At 36.4% G+C, this 17,679-nt stretch overlaps 1 protein-coding gene across 2 annotated transcripts in view; it reads right to left on the reverse strand.

The window, feature by feature from the left end:
* Positions 1-17,679, reverse strand: part of LOC122811760 (activin receptor type-1-like) — a 393,690-nt gene that overhangs the window by 139,623 nt on the left and 236,388 nt on the right. The window lies entirely within an intron of this gene.

The raw sequence follows: 17,679 nt of genomic DNA on the forward strand, positions 1-17,679 counted from the left end.
AATGAGTATCATAAACCAAATGTCTGAAATTATTTCTTGCCACCCGGGGAAGTGAAGACTTAGAGTTTGAGGCAGTTTTAGTGAAATGCCAAGGTGGGGAGGGGAGACAAAACCTGAAGTGGAATATAGTCAGTCTGATTTTTCAGATCGCCCTTGGTTTTTGAGATGATCCTCCCTTCTTTTTTGAAACTTCTTTCCTTTGCTTTCTGAAATGTCATTCACTTGAGCCTTGCTGAGACTGTTTATTCTTTGTCCTATAAATATGAAAGAAGTCTGAACCAGAAAGAAAGGTCCTGTTACATTTTAGCATGGAGGTTTGGACAATCTGGATGACCTCCCTGAATTAACTTTCCTCTTTCATTAAATCTTTTAAGGATGTCAGCAGAGGAAGGGCCATATAATACCTCTTTATCCAGGGAAGCATTCAGGAGCTCAAGGAATGTAGTCATGCAAATGTTCTCATCTTTGAGCCAGTAGCCAGTGTCAACTGCTCTAGAAACATCAGTGGTGTCATAAGAACATCTTAGAGTGGTTAGCTGAGACTCAGAAGATGTTAAAGAGTTCAGAGATGACAGTCTCAGAAGAGGGGAGTTCAGCAATCAGCTTTCTCATATTGTTAAAGGAAGCCAGTAGAAACTTACACAAGTAAGCCAGATAATTCACTATTCAGAAAGCTAGGGTGAAAGAAATAGAAACTTTCTTCCTAAACGTTGTCAAAAGCTTTCCCATCTTTTTCAGAAGGAATATGTTTAGCTGCCAAAAGATGTTTGTCAGCAGTTGGTTTTGACAGATAAGTCACTGCTGGGTGTGATCTAGGGCTTGAAAAAATACATTTGTGAGTCTAAGAAATCTTATTTAATTTATCAGATATCTTGGGGGCAAGAATCTCTCAGGCAAACTGCTGGAATAGCTGTAGGTTGAGGAAAATCCACCTATAACAACTCATAATTAATAACTTTGCTGGGATTTTGGCATTTCTTTTTGCTTCCATTGCAATAACTCTTTCATTCTGGCAATAATATCAGTAAAAGATAACTCTTCTGCAAGGGAATCTGAAGAAGATCTTTCCTCCGAGTCAGATTTCCCCTCCTGTTTGAAGTAGAAACTTGACAAACAGCATCTAAATCTAATTCTTGTACCTCAAATTGGAAATTAAAATGTGTGAGAGAGAGATGAAACTTTGAATTTGCTATTTTATTTACTTTCACAACACTTTTAGCATCTGCTGTTTAATGGGGGGAAGTACCTTCCTATTTGGGGATGTGGGCTGAACTACAACTGTTCCTTTCTTGAGATGACATTATATTTTGCTGTTTGGTGGTGTTTGATGGGCTGTGAACCCTTATCTGGCTGTCCTTTCAATGAGACAGGTGCATAATCTTTGATTTTGTTGTTTTATTTAGTTTTATTTAGTTTTACAGCACTGAAAGTACATGTTGTTTAATATGGGGGCGTGTCTTCCTATTTAGGACTATGTGCTGAATTATAACTGTGGTGCTTGAGTATTGATGTATTTAAGTAGTTTAAGATCTGACTAATTTGAAATATTTGGGTACATGCATAACAAATGTATAACTTGGAGTATTACTAATTCTGATTTAGAAGAGAAGTGTATTAATTATAAATGTTTGGGAGATTTAAGTTTAATTTTAAACAGTAAATTCTTTGATTCTCAACCTGAATACACATGCAGTAATGGAGTGGGATTAAGGTCTGTTTCTGAATTTGTAAAAAATTGCCATGGGAATATTTAAGCATAAAACATAATGATACTGAGAAAGTAAGGATGGAAAACAAGAAAGTAAAGTTGATTGGTCAGAAGTTAAATTAAGATCAAGGTAAAAAAAATGAGCTGGGAAATGTTTACTTTTTAAGTTGGTTAAAATTCCAGTTAAGAGAAAAAAGAAAATTGGGAATACTAATAAAGTGAAGAAAAAGAATTTTAGTAAATCTTCCACATTGCTAAAATAACCCAAACAGAGGAGCCGATGAAGCATCCTGTGGTGATGCGAAAGCACACATCTCTTTTATTTTACTGTTTTTAATGTTTTATATTTTCTGAGATTAAAGTGTTTAATAAATAGCCATCTGCACGAGCAGACTTGGGTTTTTGTAAATATTCCACATTGACAAATTTAGTAGAAGATATTTCATTTAGTTCATTAAGTGTTATTTCAAATGAGACAATTTTATCCATTAATAGGGAACAACGTGAACAAACTAGTTAAGAAGATTTGGTAATTCTAAACTTTTCTGTGGACAATACATTGGTTATACCCTCTCTTTTCAGGGATATGTTTGGGTGACTTAAAACATGCTGCAATAAAGGGAGTAGCGAGTTCCTGAATTAACAAATGTGTTTTGTGTTTCAAAATATAAAAATAACTGTGTAATAGAAAATTATGATAGTTCAATTTCAGTTATTGAAGAAAAAAATCTGAGTCTTTTTTAGGTATAACTAATATCAGGAATAAGAAAAGTAACTTAGATTAAGGGAAGATAATAACTTGAGTGATGATTTGTGGGTTGAAGGGTATAGCTCAAAGTGCAAGAGGCTTACAACATTATGGGCTCTCTATTTCCTAATTCTAGGAGGGTATTAAATGAGACTGAAGCTGAACATAGTTCAGCTAATGCAAGTAAACATCAATGTTTCATTCATTCTAGTAAGCAGAGTGTTGTTTTGACAAAATTATCATCCAGTAAGCGTAACACCAATATTATTCCAATGCTGTGAGAGATGTATTAGTGAAATCATACTTAAAATAATCTTGCATTGCTTCATATTTTTCAACCTGTTTTTTTCTAAAGATTGTCCTACGGTCACTCATTTTTAAGCTTCATGATTACATCTCCAGGGTTATGGACACAGGAATTAGTACAGGTGTAATCTATTTGGATTTAACCAAAGCTTTTGACTTACAATAATTCCATACTATTGGTTTTACATTGGAGCAATATAAGGCTAATCAATATTTATGTAGGTGGATTAATCACTAGCTTGGGGCAGAACCCAAAGAGTAATTCAAGAAAAAGAAATCAGATCCAGTGCTAGTGAGATCAATTATTCCTCAAGGATCTGTGCTTATGCCCTTGTTGTTTAATATTGTTCTTGCCTTTATTCCACGTGATGATCATTGTTGGTTGGTTAGGTATGCCCAACTGTAAAATTGGCTCTTTTGCTAATAATGAAGATGGTTTCACAAATATTATTAGACGTATACTATGCTAAGGTAAGTGGACTAGTACAGTTCGTCTTTCATTTAGTGAGAAAAACAGTTGTTTGTCTTTCATCTTTTTCCCGGTAAGGGGTCACCACAGTGGAACTACGGCCTGCTAATGATTGGCAGTAGATTTTTACGAAATGCCGAGGTACAAGCTCGACACCCAACCTTCAAAGAAGGCACGCCCATTTACGCACGCATGTCTTTCGAATGCTACGCAACCGCAGGGAGGACATGCAGACTCCACACAGAAGGCACTCCCAAGCCAAGCCGAGAATCGAACGGGAGAACCTCTTGCTGTGAGGTAACAACGCTACAGTAATGTCAGGTATTTTGGTATACAAAAGTTAAGGAGCTCTATGACATTGTTTACATTTGATTTACTGGAAGTTAGAGAGTGTAAGAATGTTGGTACACTGATTGTTTACATTTGATTTACTGGAAGTTAGAGAGTGTAAGGATGTTGGTACATTGATTGTTTACATTTGATTTACTGGAAGTTAGAGAGTGTAAGGATGTTGGTACACTGATTATTTACATTTGATTTACTGGAAGTTAGAGAGTGTAAGGATGTTGGTACACTGATTGTTTACATTTGATTTACTGGAAGTTAGAGAGTGTAAGGATGTTGGTACACTGAATGTTTACATTTGATTTACTGGAAGTTAGAGAGTGTAAGGATGTTGGTACACTGATTGTTTATATTTGATTTACTGGAAGTTAGAGAGTGTAAGGATGTTGGTACACTGATTGTTTACATTTGATTTACTGGAAGTTAGAGAGTGTAAGGATGTTGGTACACTGACTGATACCTCTTTTTCTTTTGAAAATCATGTGAGAGACATCTGCCTTTGAGGCCTTGAGATAAATGGGGTTGATTCTCAAAAACTTTACAAGAGAGGTTATGATCTTAGCTAGTTTATTTAAAGTATATATCAAACCAATTTTGATGCAGCTCTGTACTCTTTATAATCATCAGCTTAATTATATAGAATCAGTACAACGTAAATTTACAAAATGAATACCTGATATTAAGCAGTTATGCTGTAAGTATAGATGTGTTTCAGTGGATCTTTATACCCTTCATTATAGATGTATCAGGGGTCAACTTCTTTTTTCCTAAAAGGCATTTAATGACTCTTTTCTGCAGTCTTTATTGGGTTTGGAAGTTTATTTATTTATTTATTTATTTATCCTTTGTTGACCGGGTTAGTCCCAATACTGTAGTAGCCTCTTTTCAGGGGAGACGCAAGATGGTATTAAACTACTAGGAAAATTTGGCCAAGACATTGGAAAACTTCCTCTACTCTTTTTGATAGGTGCCATGGTTCATAGGTTCATAGGTGTGTACTAGGCTAATGGCCCTGGGACCTTTACAAGTATAGCCCATAAAAATGCCCTGGCATTGTGCCACCCGTCGTTAGTTCCCAGTGCCTCTATCAAGTAGAGCCACTGGAGTGATCCCCGGGGTGAACTTTCTATTTCCTATCCACTCATCAAGATTTCCCTTGAAGAGGGCTGGTGAGGTGCTCTGCTTGACATGTATGAGAAGTCTATTCCAGAGCATGGGCAGTCTCTGGGTTATGAACCTGTCCCTCCATTATGTTCTGTTGATTGTGGTAATGAGGTTGAGCTCTCTGGAGCATGTGGTGCAGAGGGTTTGGGATTTCTTTAGCTGTAGCATTTCTAACAGAGCTGGGTCAGACATGGCTTTGTAAGTCAAGCAGAGATCGTCTCTTAGTAGATGATACAAGATAGAGAATAGCTGGAGTTTTTTGAGTCTGTCCATGTAGGACATGTGTTTAAGGCCTAGGATCCTCTTCATGAGGTACTTTTGTGGCCTCTACAGCTAGTTGCAAGTATCTAGTGAGGTACATGCCAAATGGGGCATTATACTCTATGATTGGTCTGAGGGAAGAGTAGAGAGAAATGATGACCTCTTTCTTCATGGATGCAAAACCCTTGGTAATGAGATGTGCCACATAGAAGGGCTTTCTGACCACAGTGGCAATGTGGTGGTCGAAGGAGAGGTTGCTGTCAACTTGTGTCCCCAGATCTCTTATAATGCCTTCAGTGTTCAGTGGGCTCCCATCAATGTGGTAATTAGTGGGAAATAAGTTTTTCCCAAAGGGGATGACGATGCATTTTTTTGCCATTAAGCTTAAGGCCATGGTTTTGACACCAGTCATTGGTCTCAGTGAGGCCTTTCTGTAGGCTGTCTGCATCTCTTGGGGAGTTAATAATGGCTCCCAGCTTGGAGTCATCTGTGAATTTGGTCAGCCAGAGTCCCTAATTGTTGGCCTGGAATTCTGAGAAGTAGATGCCAAACAGGAGAGGATCCAGGACCAATTCCTGTGGGACTCCACTCGTGACTGGTCAGCAGTCTAACTTGGAGTCTGCTACTTTCACACTATGCGTTCTATCTGTGAGCCAATTTGCAACCCACCTAATGATATAGGGGTTGATGTCTAGTTTGGTGAGTTTATCAATAACTCCTGAGTGAGGAATGGTATCAAAGGCCTTGGCCAGATCAAGGTAGGCTGTATGAACTGCCTTACCTACATCCACCGCTCTGGTGACTGACTCAAAGAAGTCAACCAGGTTGAGCAGGCATGATCTACTTTTCACAAAACCAAATTGCGTGGGATCTAGAGTTTGGAGATTCCCTATATCCTTGTTAATTAAGTCCATGATGATGTGATCCATAGCCTTATATATCAGACTCATCGGGCTAATAGGGCAATAATTTCCAGGGTCTGTAGTCACTCCTCCTTTATGGAGAGGGATGACTGTAGAAGTGCACCATTCGGTAGGGGCAAAGCCTGATCTGAGTCTGTGAGTGAACAGAGCACACAGATGTGGTGCCAGTTCACTTTGTAATTCATGCAGAACACAGCCAGGGATATTGTTGGGTCCCATGGAAGCTGTATTCTTGGCCTTAGACAATCCAGCTTTAACCTGTGCTGCAGTAATGCAGGGTGTCTGGCATTCTTCCGGTATTAAGATTGGTCCTTTGGGGGGGAGGAGTGGGGTAAAGTTGACACTGAATATGTCAGCCAGTATGTTGGCAATATCTGTTGGTTTACTATAGGCAGTACCATTGTGCAGTAACTCAGAGCAAATCTAGGTATTGCCATGGAGATTCTTGATATAACTAAATAAGGTTTTGTGGTTGTTTTTGTTGCCTGCAGCAATTCTGCCTTCATAGCTGACTTTAGAGGTTTTGATGAAGGATCTCAACTTTTTGTTGAGGCTAATAAGGGAAGTTTTCCAGTCTTGGGACTTCACCTTTTAATGGCAGGGGACCACCGGACTGGCTTCCTTTTTTTGGAGGAGAGCGTCTTGGTTCTGTTGGGTATGGTTAGCTCCATGCATTTATGTACGTTTTCGTACAGTGCATTGGTGTATGATTTGGCAGTCATGCATCTATTTTCCATTGGCATTGGTGCCGTGAAGTTAGCCACCTCTGTTTTTAGGAGTCAAAGTCAGCTTTGGAAAAGTTTTTCATGGTGGATACCTTTGCAGGGGGTGTGGGTGAGATGTGAATTTCCATAGTGATTAGTTTGTGGTCGGATCTAACCAGGGAGGAACTGACTACTGGTGTAGAGCACCAGTTGCCCATGTTAGTAATAACCAGGTCAGGAATGTTGCTTCCTCTAGTGGGGTTAAGAATGAGCTGGTCAAGGGCATTGGACTTGATGAATTCCAGGGAGCGTTGGGCCAGTGCATTGGTGCTTGAGTAGTTTTCCCAGTTGATGGAGGGGTAGTTAAAGTTTCCTAGTATGAGACTGCTGGGTTGGACCTTGATAGATTCCAGTGTGCTTAGGAAGTATCTTTTACATCCACCTGAGTTACCACCAGCTTAAGCAGATGGGACCATGGTTTAATGTCTCATCCGAAGGATGAACAATAATCCAAAGACATATAAACATCATAACATAAAGTTCTGTTTATAGAGTTATGTAATAAAAAGACTATGACTTGTTATTTAACACATAGGATTGTACAATTGTGGAATAAATTACCTGAATATATCAGAGGTGTGAATAGTCTAATAAAATTCAAGAAGACTTTGGATGATTGGACTGAGGCTGTGGTATTTGATCCAGCAATTACTGAGATAGTGTTCCTTGAAAGTTGTAAGGCTTGAACACTTTAATTTACTAATTAACTTATGAACAGCTTTCCTTTATACTAAGAATGAACAAGGTTTTCATAGGTTCATAGGTGTGTACTAGGCTAATGGCCCTGAAGCCTTTACAAGCGTAGCCCAAAAAACTTGCATTTTTTCTTTTATCAAATTTTCCTTGAATAGACAGACCCAACAGTAAAACTGACAAATTAAGGCCAGTAACCAAAACCACCCTTATGATCCACTTGTCCAGTTTACTAGCCTGTCCCAAATTTGACAAGAGGTGTAGTAATTGACAGCTATGGTTGATGGAATGTATCTTCTCAGATTCCCATGTGGTGCTGCTTGACATGTTACCAAACTGCTGCTGTTGTCCTCACTTGCTTCTTACAATGATATTTTGGCTTTTAACCATCACTGTGGTCACTCCATGTTGATTAGCAGCAGTGTCAGTGGTGCAACAGGAAGCACACTTTCATTTGGTGCAGAAGGCTGTGAGTTCTAATCCCATACCATGTAGATGGATTGCTGACACTGCAATGCAGCATAAGGGGGTGCTGTACTCCTGAGAGTGTCATCCTTCAGATTAGATGTTAAACAAAGGTTCTAGCTGCTTGAGTTAGTGGTACCTCCTGTGGATATAAAAAGACCCCATGGCACCGACCGAAAAGAGTAGGGGTTGCTTTTTTATATTAACACATTTCCATCTTTCTTTCATTATTTAAACATTCATTGTATTCACACTTTGTATCATACTTTATACATCACAATAAAACATTTTACATGTTCATTTTCCTAAATACATGCAAAACCTTTTTACCCTCACCCTTTCCACCATAACTATTTCCTTGTATGGCATATTATTTCCTCATCATCTTTTATTTTGTTATATAGCAATTCTTCATATCTTCTTTCCATAAACACCAAATAGCAACAATTACATGTTATCCCATTTTCAATTTCTTTTTCACTCCCAACCTTATATTTCCCATACAGTACCATGCCCATATCAATGTTTTTAAACATTTTCCAGTCATAAATAGCTTTGAATGATGTCCAAAAAACCTTCATTTTTCTTACAATCCAAAAACAATACTCTGATGTCTCAAGTATTACAGCTTTTGCACATTCTTTGTTCTGTTATTGTATATTTCATGATACTTTTCAATGGCAGTTTGTCCAATTATAAACACCACAGAAAATCACTTGCTTCAAAAAAAGGGGGGGGGGGTTCAAATCTTTTCTGCCTTTTCCTCATTGCTTTCTTGTATACATCCCCACACCCCCCAAGGATCATTATAATAATTTGTTTTCATTATTTTTATACCATTCTTTCCTTTCCATCTCTGGTTCATTTATATCAATTTCCATGTCTTTATTTTATTTTATTATCATATTCTTTCTCTTCCAAATCTTTTTTTTTCTGTTTTCCTTTTCCTACCCCCACCCATCCACATATGTTTATATTTTTCAAGTAAAACACATCCTAGTATTGTCTTTTTTTTGACACTTTTTTAAACACCAAAGAATATTTATTAATGCTAAGAAAACAACCGGATTTATTAAATTCACCCCCTTTTCTTTTGCATTATAAATTGTCTGTCTTTTGACTAGACTCTACCTTGTTCCTCAAAGAAAACCAAAAAGGATACCGAACAATTCAGTTTCCACATAGCTGTAAACATGTACACACCACCTAAATATACTAGCTTTCCTAAAATATATGTTTTTGACATATATACCCTTTTTCTTAGAGACAACTGAAACACCCTGTGATGATTGGGGAGAGATTGGCGAAAGCTGCCAGCCTAGTCAAATAGAATTTGATACATAATTCTATCAACTGTATAAATACATGTAAAATACAGGCTTGTGTTTTTAAATGTAAGAAAACACTGTAAAATGTGAACTTCAAGATTGTTGCAACATTGCCATCTGCTGTAAGGAAAACCAAGCCAAGTATTTCAAATGTGTCTTTTTAAGTTGAACAGATCTTATGAATCTCTTTAATGTTTTACAAGTCGGCGCCAGTGCAGCTGGATGAAGGTTTCATGGCCATTGTTTTAAGGCTAACATTTATGACCAGAATTTAGAAGTGGAAGGTGTCTTATTGCTCTAGTTTCTGTTAGAATATACATGTAAAATGTCTTCTGTTGTTGTAAGTTTCTGTGCAGGTGTTAGATTGCTAAATAATGCAGTTTGTTTGCCTGGGAAAACCTAAGTGTCAAAAATGATGTAATTTGGGGAGGGACCCAGCAAACATGTTTGTTAGTAATGTTTAAATACTATTTCTCAGAAGAGACTGGAAGCATTTTTGACTTTGGACATCCAACTTACCAGCACTCTGCCTTATGCTCACATGTAAGTTTTAGCACTGTGATTTCTTGTAGGAATAGTTAAAGCTAGTAAAGATTAATTAGGTATTTTTCTTTGAGATCAGACCTGTCCTACTGTATTATTTTAAGTTCCTGTGTGATCTCTGAACTCTTAAATATCTCTGTGGTGTAGTAGTGTTGTCTTGTGTTTTAATTATTTATTATTAAATATTTTTAAAACCTTCTACCTGTGGCTGATTTGTGTAGAGATAAGCTCTAGAGTACATTGCATATAGGCCACTCTAAAGTAAGCCTTGACTGTTAGTGATACTATCATTGGATATTAATATTGCACAGTAATAATTGGACACCCTTTTAAGGGCCTTTAAGTAGCTGATATTATTAACTGGGTGGTGGCAGTAATTACTATCGTATAGTCTGGGTAAAGGGGCACAGTTGGAGAATCTGTGTCAGTCTTTCCCAGGAGTGTCTGTGAAGTTGTATAAATACTTATCTCAAAGTGTGTGTGTGTTGTGTCAGCTACTTGGCAGGGACACAAAGCACTGGTTGGACAGAGAGGGTACTGGAGGTTTTAACTTGCCCAGTTAGGCTGAGACCTGGACCCTATAGCTGTGCCAGTGGGGAGTCTTATTAGGGACCTGGTGAGCAAGGGAGCAACCAGCCCCAGACTGACTGTGTTCTCTATGTGCACTTAAGGGAAATTGTACTTTACTGTGTGTATTAGTTATCTTTTTCTCTTCTAGGAGATGACCTCCCTGGTGTTAGTGGTGAGGATTGAGGCTCCTTGATTGCTGGGCCAGGGCACGGTCATCACACACCCTTCACCAATCTTCAACTTTTGTATTTTTTAGAACTTCTCTCCATTGTTCTATTACTACTTGTTCCTTTCCAACCTTAAGCCTGGAACATCAATTTCATTTCTGGCAAAATAAATGTAACTGTAATCCTACTTACCTAAAATTTGTTATGTTCGGTGAAATATCTCTTTCACCCAATGTTTGTTTTTGGTTACTAAGATCAAATCAGCTGCATAGGTTAACATTAATGGTAACCTTATACATTCCTTAACTTCCCATCTACCATCCTCTAACCTTGAGCTACACGTTTGTATAACCGCATTCATTGCCATCACAAACAGCCACATGCTCAACTGACAACCCTGCTTTACCCCTCTTCCCTGAGTTATCTTTTTTCCTACCCATCCATTCACACAAGAATTTTCATAAATTGCCTTCATTATCCGTCTTATTTTTCTCCAACCTCATAATCCCTTAAGATGTTCAACATTTCCCCATGATCGATACTCTCAAATACTGTGGCCACATCGCATACTGTTACCTTTCCTTCTTCCCCTTATCTATACACTCAACCACTTCTTTAACCATAATGAACATTTCATTTACCTTTAACCCCATACACCTCTTCATCCAATTATTTTTTTATGACATGCATCATTCTTTTCTGAATAATCTTTATAAATATTTCATAGTCAGTATTTCCCATCGTAACTGGTCTCCAGTTTTTATTTCTCCTCTTTTCTCATTTTCCCATATAAATTATATAAACCCCTTATAAATTTCTTCTTTTATACCTTCTTCTATCCATTCACTCAATATTTAATATCCTTTTCATATCTGACATTTCTGTATAAAAACTAAACCCCAAGCATTTGAATGTGGTGCAGATTCTTCATCTTCTTTTATAGCACCCTGTAACTCTTACTTCTCTATTCTTTTTTTCATTTCTTCTACTACTTCCTTTTTTATGTTCTTTACTTCCCATACACCCCACATTCTTTATCTCATACATATTCTGTAGACACCTTTCACCAATATCCATAATTTCATGATGTTTATATTTTAACTGTCCTTCTTCAACCTTAATTACATTATTTTTTTCTCATTACATCTCAATTTGTTACCCCAAAATTGAGAAACTTCTTATTTTCTCCCCTTCAAATAACACTTTTGTCTAAATATTACACTTTTCATTTATTTTCATTATATTTATAGAATTTATTTTCTTCTTCAAGCCTTCCCACTGCCCCTTTGTCTGCTATTCTTTCACAAATGTCTTTTTGCTTATTATATGGCATTGTTTTCCTTCTTCCATTGCTGTCTCTCTCTAATGGTAAGTATATATGTTTTTAAACCTTTATTCATACACCATCCAGCACTTTGTCAAACTGCCATAAAATGGTTTCATTGTCATATGATCGTCCCATAGCTGCCTTCTTTCTTTTTAAGACTTTCCACTCCTGTAATTTTCCTCTCAGTCTTGTTAACCCTTTTCCTTCTTGTATTATATTTTCACTCTTGCCTATTATTGCCAATACAGCCGTATAACATGAAAACTTTGCTTCTTCAATTCCATCTTTTATTTCTTTCATGTCATCTGTAAACAAAATATAATCATTCTCTGTTTTAAGTAACCCTCTCATATAAGTATATTTTCTCAGTTTACAATTTCTTAACCTACAATTATTTGCAAACTCTCTCACCATTTTTACATCTTATGCTATTTTTCCTTTCACCTTTCTTAAATTACAGTTACATTTTCTTACCGCCATAATAGACATCTTTACTATCACATCATTTTGAATTTCCTCAAACATTTTTTCTTTCAGTAACATTTGTGTATATATATATATATATATATATATATATATATATATATATATATATATATATATGGGTCCACTGCTTTTGGTTGAATTACATTTGGTCGAAAATGATTTCAGGCAGCCCACTTCACTGAAAGTTCATTTGATTGAAAGCTCATTTGGTCGAATTCCATTTGGTCAAAAATGGAATATATCCCCTGCCCCACTGCAGTGCGATCCTGGAGCGAGAATATAAAGTTGGGTGTGTGTGTGGGGGGGTGGGGGGCATAGCCCCCACATTTTGCAACTAGTTTTTACTGACGTTATATATTTCAATGTATTTTTAATGGATACACAAGTATATAATAGTGAATACACTGCAATTATGAGGGGGCTATGCCCCCCACCCACCCTAACTTTATATTCTCACTCCAGGGTCACACTGCAGTGGGGCAGGGGCTATATTCCGTTTTCGACCAAATGGGTTTTCATTGAAATGCATTTTCGGTGAAGTGAACTGCCTGAAATAATTTTCGACCAGCTGTAATTCGACCAAAAGCAATAGACCCATATATATATATATATATATATATATATATATATATATATATACTACTCCAAGCACCTTCTGCCACTTCCTTACATCACACACTAAAACTCATGCTGTCACCACCATTATAGCTAATATTTTAATCTCTTTATTTTTTTAGTAATACTGCAATACCTGAACATGTATTATTCCCTGTAGTCCACACCGCTTTTCTTTCCTACATCATCTTAAATTCCTCACTTTCCCTTTTATCTGTACATCTTATGTCAAGTAAACAAATTACTGCTGCAGCTATTTTTTTGCACAATTCAAACACTATCTTTCTTCTTCCTGTGTTTGTAATACTCATAGGATCATAGGAGGTTACTAGGCTAATGGCCCTGGGGCCCTTACAAGCCTAGCCAAGAATTTATCCCCAAAAAAGAAAGCTCAGTCAGCATCTGTTGCCTCTGTCAATGAGGGACAAAGGTGGAATCCCTGGGACAACTTTATGGTTTCCTATCCACTCATCAAGGTTGCATTTGAAGAGGGCCAGTGAGGTACTCTGTTTGACATGTATGGGAAGTCTATTCCAGAGATGGGGCAGCCTCTGGGAGACAAACCTTGGTGTTGCATATTAGATTTAGGCCTATCGAGTGGGTAATGCGCGAGGAGTTAGACTTATGGATATAGAGCATCTCTAGTAGGGCAGGGTCCGTTATTGCCTTGTAGGAGAGACACAGATCACCTCTGAGCAATCTGTATGATACTGAATAGAGTGATAGTGATTTAAGCCTAGGATGGGTGTTGGAGGCCATGGATTCTTTTTTGTGAGGTATTTCTGTGGCCTTTCCAGTTGGTTTTTCCTTTCCTATATTTTATCATTAGTATGTGGACTTTATCTATTGCATCTTTTTCTATATTTTACTTTGTAACTCCTCAACTGTACCCTCATACCCATCTCTTCATCATCTGTTTCCACCCTTTCTTGCATAAAAAACTTTTTCTTCCCTCTCATCTCCCTCACTCTGTCTTTCTTCATTAATTAGTGGACAATCAAATGAAAATACTCCTTACTTCCTCATTTCCTACAGTATGGTTTACATTTTTTTCCTGGAAAGTACAAACACCCCACACTGACCACACCTTTGTTTTGTATAATTATTGATTAAATGTGATTCATCCTCAAAGAAAAACATGTTTTTGACCATGCCCAGTACTTAACACTCCCTTTTTCCATGTATTACTTTCTCATTAGGCACATGGTGCAATTTATTTTCTTTTTCTAAAGTTAGATAAACTTCGCATCTCCAGTCCATACTTTTCTTTAATTTACAACTTTTTAATATCATGCATATCTTCCCATAATGCTTCATGCTGCATCTTATAAAATACTTTACTTACATCCCTTACTAATATTTTCAATTCTGCTTTCCTATTCATTACACCATCTACTAATCCTCTTATTATCGTTAGAAGTTCTTCACTTCCTTTTTCTTTTTTCCAGAAATTGTTTCATTCATTAGGTTGTTTGCCTTATTTAGTAATCTTTTTTCTACATTCTTCATAAACAAATTATAAACAACATTGTTTAATACTAGTGGTCTCCATTTTTTTACGTCTGTTCCTTCTCCCCCTTTCCATGAAAATTTTATTGCACCCATACTTATTTTGTCATCCTTTACCTCCTTTTCAAAACATTCATTCAACACCTCTAAAAATATTCTTTTTGTCATTCTTGCATATCCTTGTACATTAGATATTCAGTTCTGTCTAAACCTGTAGCTGCTTCTCCACTTACCGTTTTTAACATATTTTTAATTCTATCATTGTAATCTTTTCTACCATTCTCTTATTAAGTCTTCAGTTGTTTTTTTTAAATTCCATTTATGCTTCGTTGCAGTTTCACATATGGAAAAGGTTTCAAAATATGCCACGTAATTGTCTACATTATTCCTTTCTGTGTGTTAACTATACTTCCTTCATCATTCATTAACTCTCTCATTCCTCTTACTTTTTTCTTTGACCACTTTGTTTAAGTATGGTGCTACTTCTTTTCTTCCGTGTAAAAATATCTTTGAATAACAATTTTTTAAATTTTATGTTGGTTAATTTCATACAGACTTTTTTGTTTTTCTAGAAACTCTTCTTTATTATCCACTATGTTTTTAAAGACTTGCTTACTGATTTCTTCATATTTGCCATTATCTTATATTTTCTTTGTCCTTTGCCATTCCAGTACCTCTTTTCTATATTTTTCTTTTAAACTAATCCACCAACTTGTCCGACCTTTATAAAATCTTCTTGTGTTTATATGATCTAACCATAGTTGATAAACTATTTCCTTTACATACTTATTAAATCTGATCCATTAATTCTTTTTATACCTCTACCTATTTTATATAGCCTTTTTATGTCTTGAATTTCTATCCAAATTGCTACATGGTCTTTCTTGATGTAATATCCTTAGACTCTCTGATACTATAATCAGTTTCGGTTCTCATATTGCTCCTTTTATATGCCCAATGTTTGTTTTTCCATAACTACATTTTACCATTTGTTAACATTTCTGAAATGACCTTTACATCTGCCCCTTCTTTTCTTCTATGTCTTAAATCACAATTAAAGTCTCCCACTATTATTACTTGCATATTCACACTAACATAATTAAGTGGTTTCCTAAACATAATCTCTCTCTGTTTCTATAAAGTGTGTGCATAAAATGTAATTACCCTATATATTTGGTTCTTCCATCTTATATCTAATATTATTATTATTTCTAATACTACTAACATGTAACCCAGAATTTCTTTACATTCTTTACATAAAATTGCTATGCCTGAGCATTTTTTCTTCTATGTTCCATATAACCTTACCTTCCCATAAGCCATTTACTTGTAGCTTTTCTTCTTCTGTTATTCTTATGTCTGTTAATATTATGATATCCATATCTAACAATCTACACCACTCTAACACTCCTAACCTTCACTGAACATTCTTTATGCTATTCACATCTATGGCAAGGATTCTCACTTCGTGGAAAAATGTATATTACCTTTATCATTTTCCTTTTTTGTTTCTCCTATTCCTATGTTTTTAAATTTGTGCTTTCTCTCTATAACTCTCTTTCCAATAGAATTTCTTTTACTTTTAACCCTTATCCCTCTATCTTCCCTTTCATCACTTGAATTATTTAACTCTTCTTCTAACTCTCTTTTGTTTCTTCTTTTCTTCTTACATTTTTCTCATTTTTATTTACTTGTTGTGTCTCTTCTATGTTATTTACTAAAGCAATTGCTCTTTCTTGGCCTACCTTTGTTTCTTGTGTGTTATTCTCTTTAACATTACAGTCCATCCATGAATGCCCTATATTTTTACATTTTATACATTTCAGCTCATATTGTTTTGCTTCATGAGCAACTTTGCCACAAATAAAGAATTTATTTTTGTCACAATTGTTAAATGATCATTTTTACCATACAAAAACATGTCTTTAACCAGTCCCCTATTCCCGTCCACATTAATTACAAATGACAAATGTATTATTTTGTAATTTTGCATTTTCAGTACAGCCCCACATTCCCCAGTCCTTAAATCTCTATTGCCATAAATATTTGTAATATCCATTACATCTCCACACACAGTTTTTAAATAGTCTTTTAGATTATCTCTTTCAGCTTCTGTACAAAATTGTATGAATATTCTTTTAGTTTCTGTATTAAATGCTTGCATGACATATAAGTTCCAAGGATTTTTATTCTTTCTTTTTTCATATTGTTCTATGAACTTTTCCATATACTGTGCTTCCTTAAAAGAAATGCCACAAAAGGTATCTTTATTAATACAATAAAATGCTCTTACCTCTGTCTCTGGGTTCAATACCCAGTGGTGAAATCATGCTGTCTCATACTTCATACCTGTCCAGTTCATTTCTGTTTTGATGCTTATTCTTATTTGATGCTTTCTTCTTACTTCTGTTTTATTCTCTTCTCTTCTTTCTCCTTCTCTTACCATTTGCGCATATGATTTCTTTTCTTCCATCCTTATTTCTTGAACTTCTTCTTCTTGTACTCTATACAAGCTGTGGTGGTGCAGCGGTAGCATTGTTGCCTCACAGCAAGAGGTTCTCCTGTTCGATTCTCGGCTGGAGTGCCTTCTGTGTGGAGTCTGCATGTTCTCCCCGCGGTCGAGTGGTGTTCGAAAGACATGCGTGAATGGGCGTGCCTTTGTTGAAGGTTTGGCGTCGGGCTGGCAAATCGACACTATAAAAAAAAATATATTGCCAATCATTAGTGGACCAGAGTTCTGCTTTGGTGACCCCTAACCAGGAAAAGCCGAAAAGACAAACTTCTTCCTGTACTCTGCCCATTACTTCACCCCACAATATTGCCTTTTCACTCTCTGGTTCACTCTGTTCAATTAGCTCTTTTAAATAAACATCCTACAACCCCCCCCCCCCCGACTGGAGGGTTGTAACAACCAACTCAGGTGTTGTAGCCTCTGTTGCAAATAAATTTTGTTGAAATAAATCCTTTGAATGCATAATATCTATTTCAACTCTTTCTTTTTACCTTTTAACCAACTCCCCTTCTCCTTCTTTTCTTTCTTCTGTTTATTCCACTCCGCTCAACCTCTGGCTCATTCTTTAACATATCCGACCTTTCTGCTGTCCAAGTCGTTCATCTCTAAAACCTAGAAAACATGTTCTTTCTCCATCATGTTTAATTTTCTGCTTCCTGCTTTTTCAAGCCGCCTCTGCACCCAGACCAGAAGCCAAGAAGCATAACAGTGAATAGAGTCCCCGTACAGAAAGAGTAGGGGAGGTTCCCAATGACCTGGACAAAAATTTCCCCTAG

This window comes from Protopterus annectens, chromosome 9.part0 (genome assembly GCF_019279795.1).
Source record: "Protopterus annectens isolate FY-2018-M chromosome 9.part0, PAN1.0, whole genome shotgun sequence".
Lineage (NCBI taxonomy): Eukaryota > Metazoa > Chordata > Ceratodontiformes > Protopteridae > Protopterus > Protopterus annectens.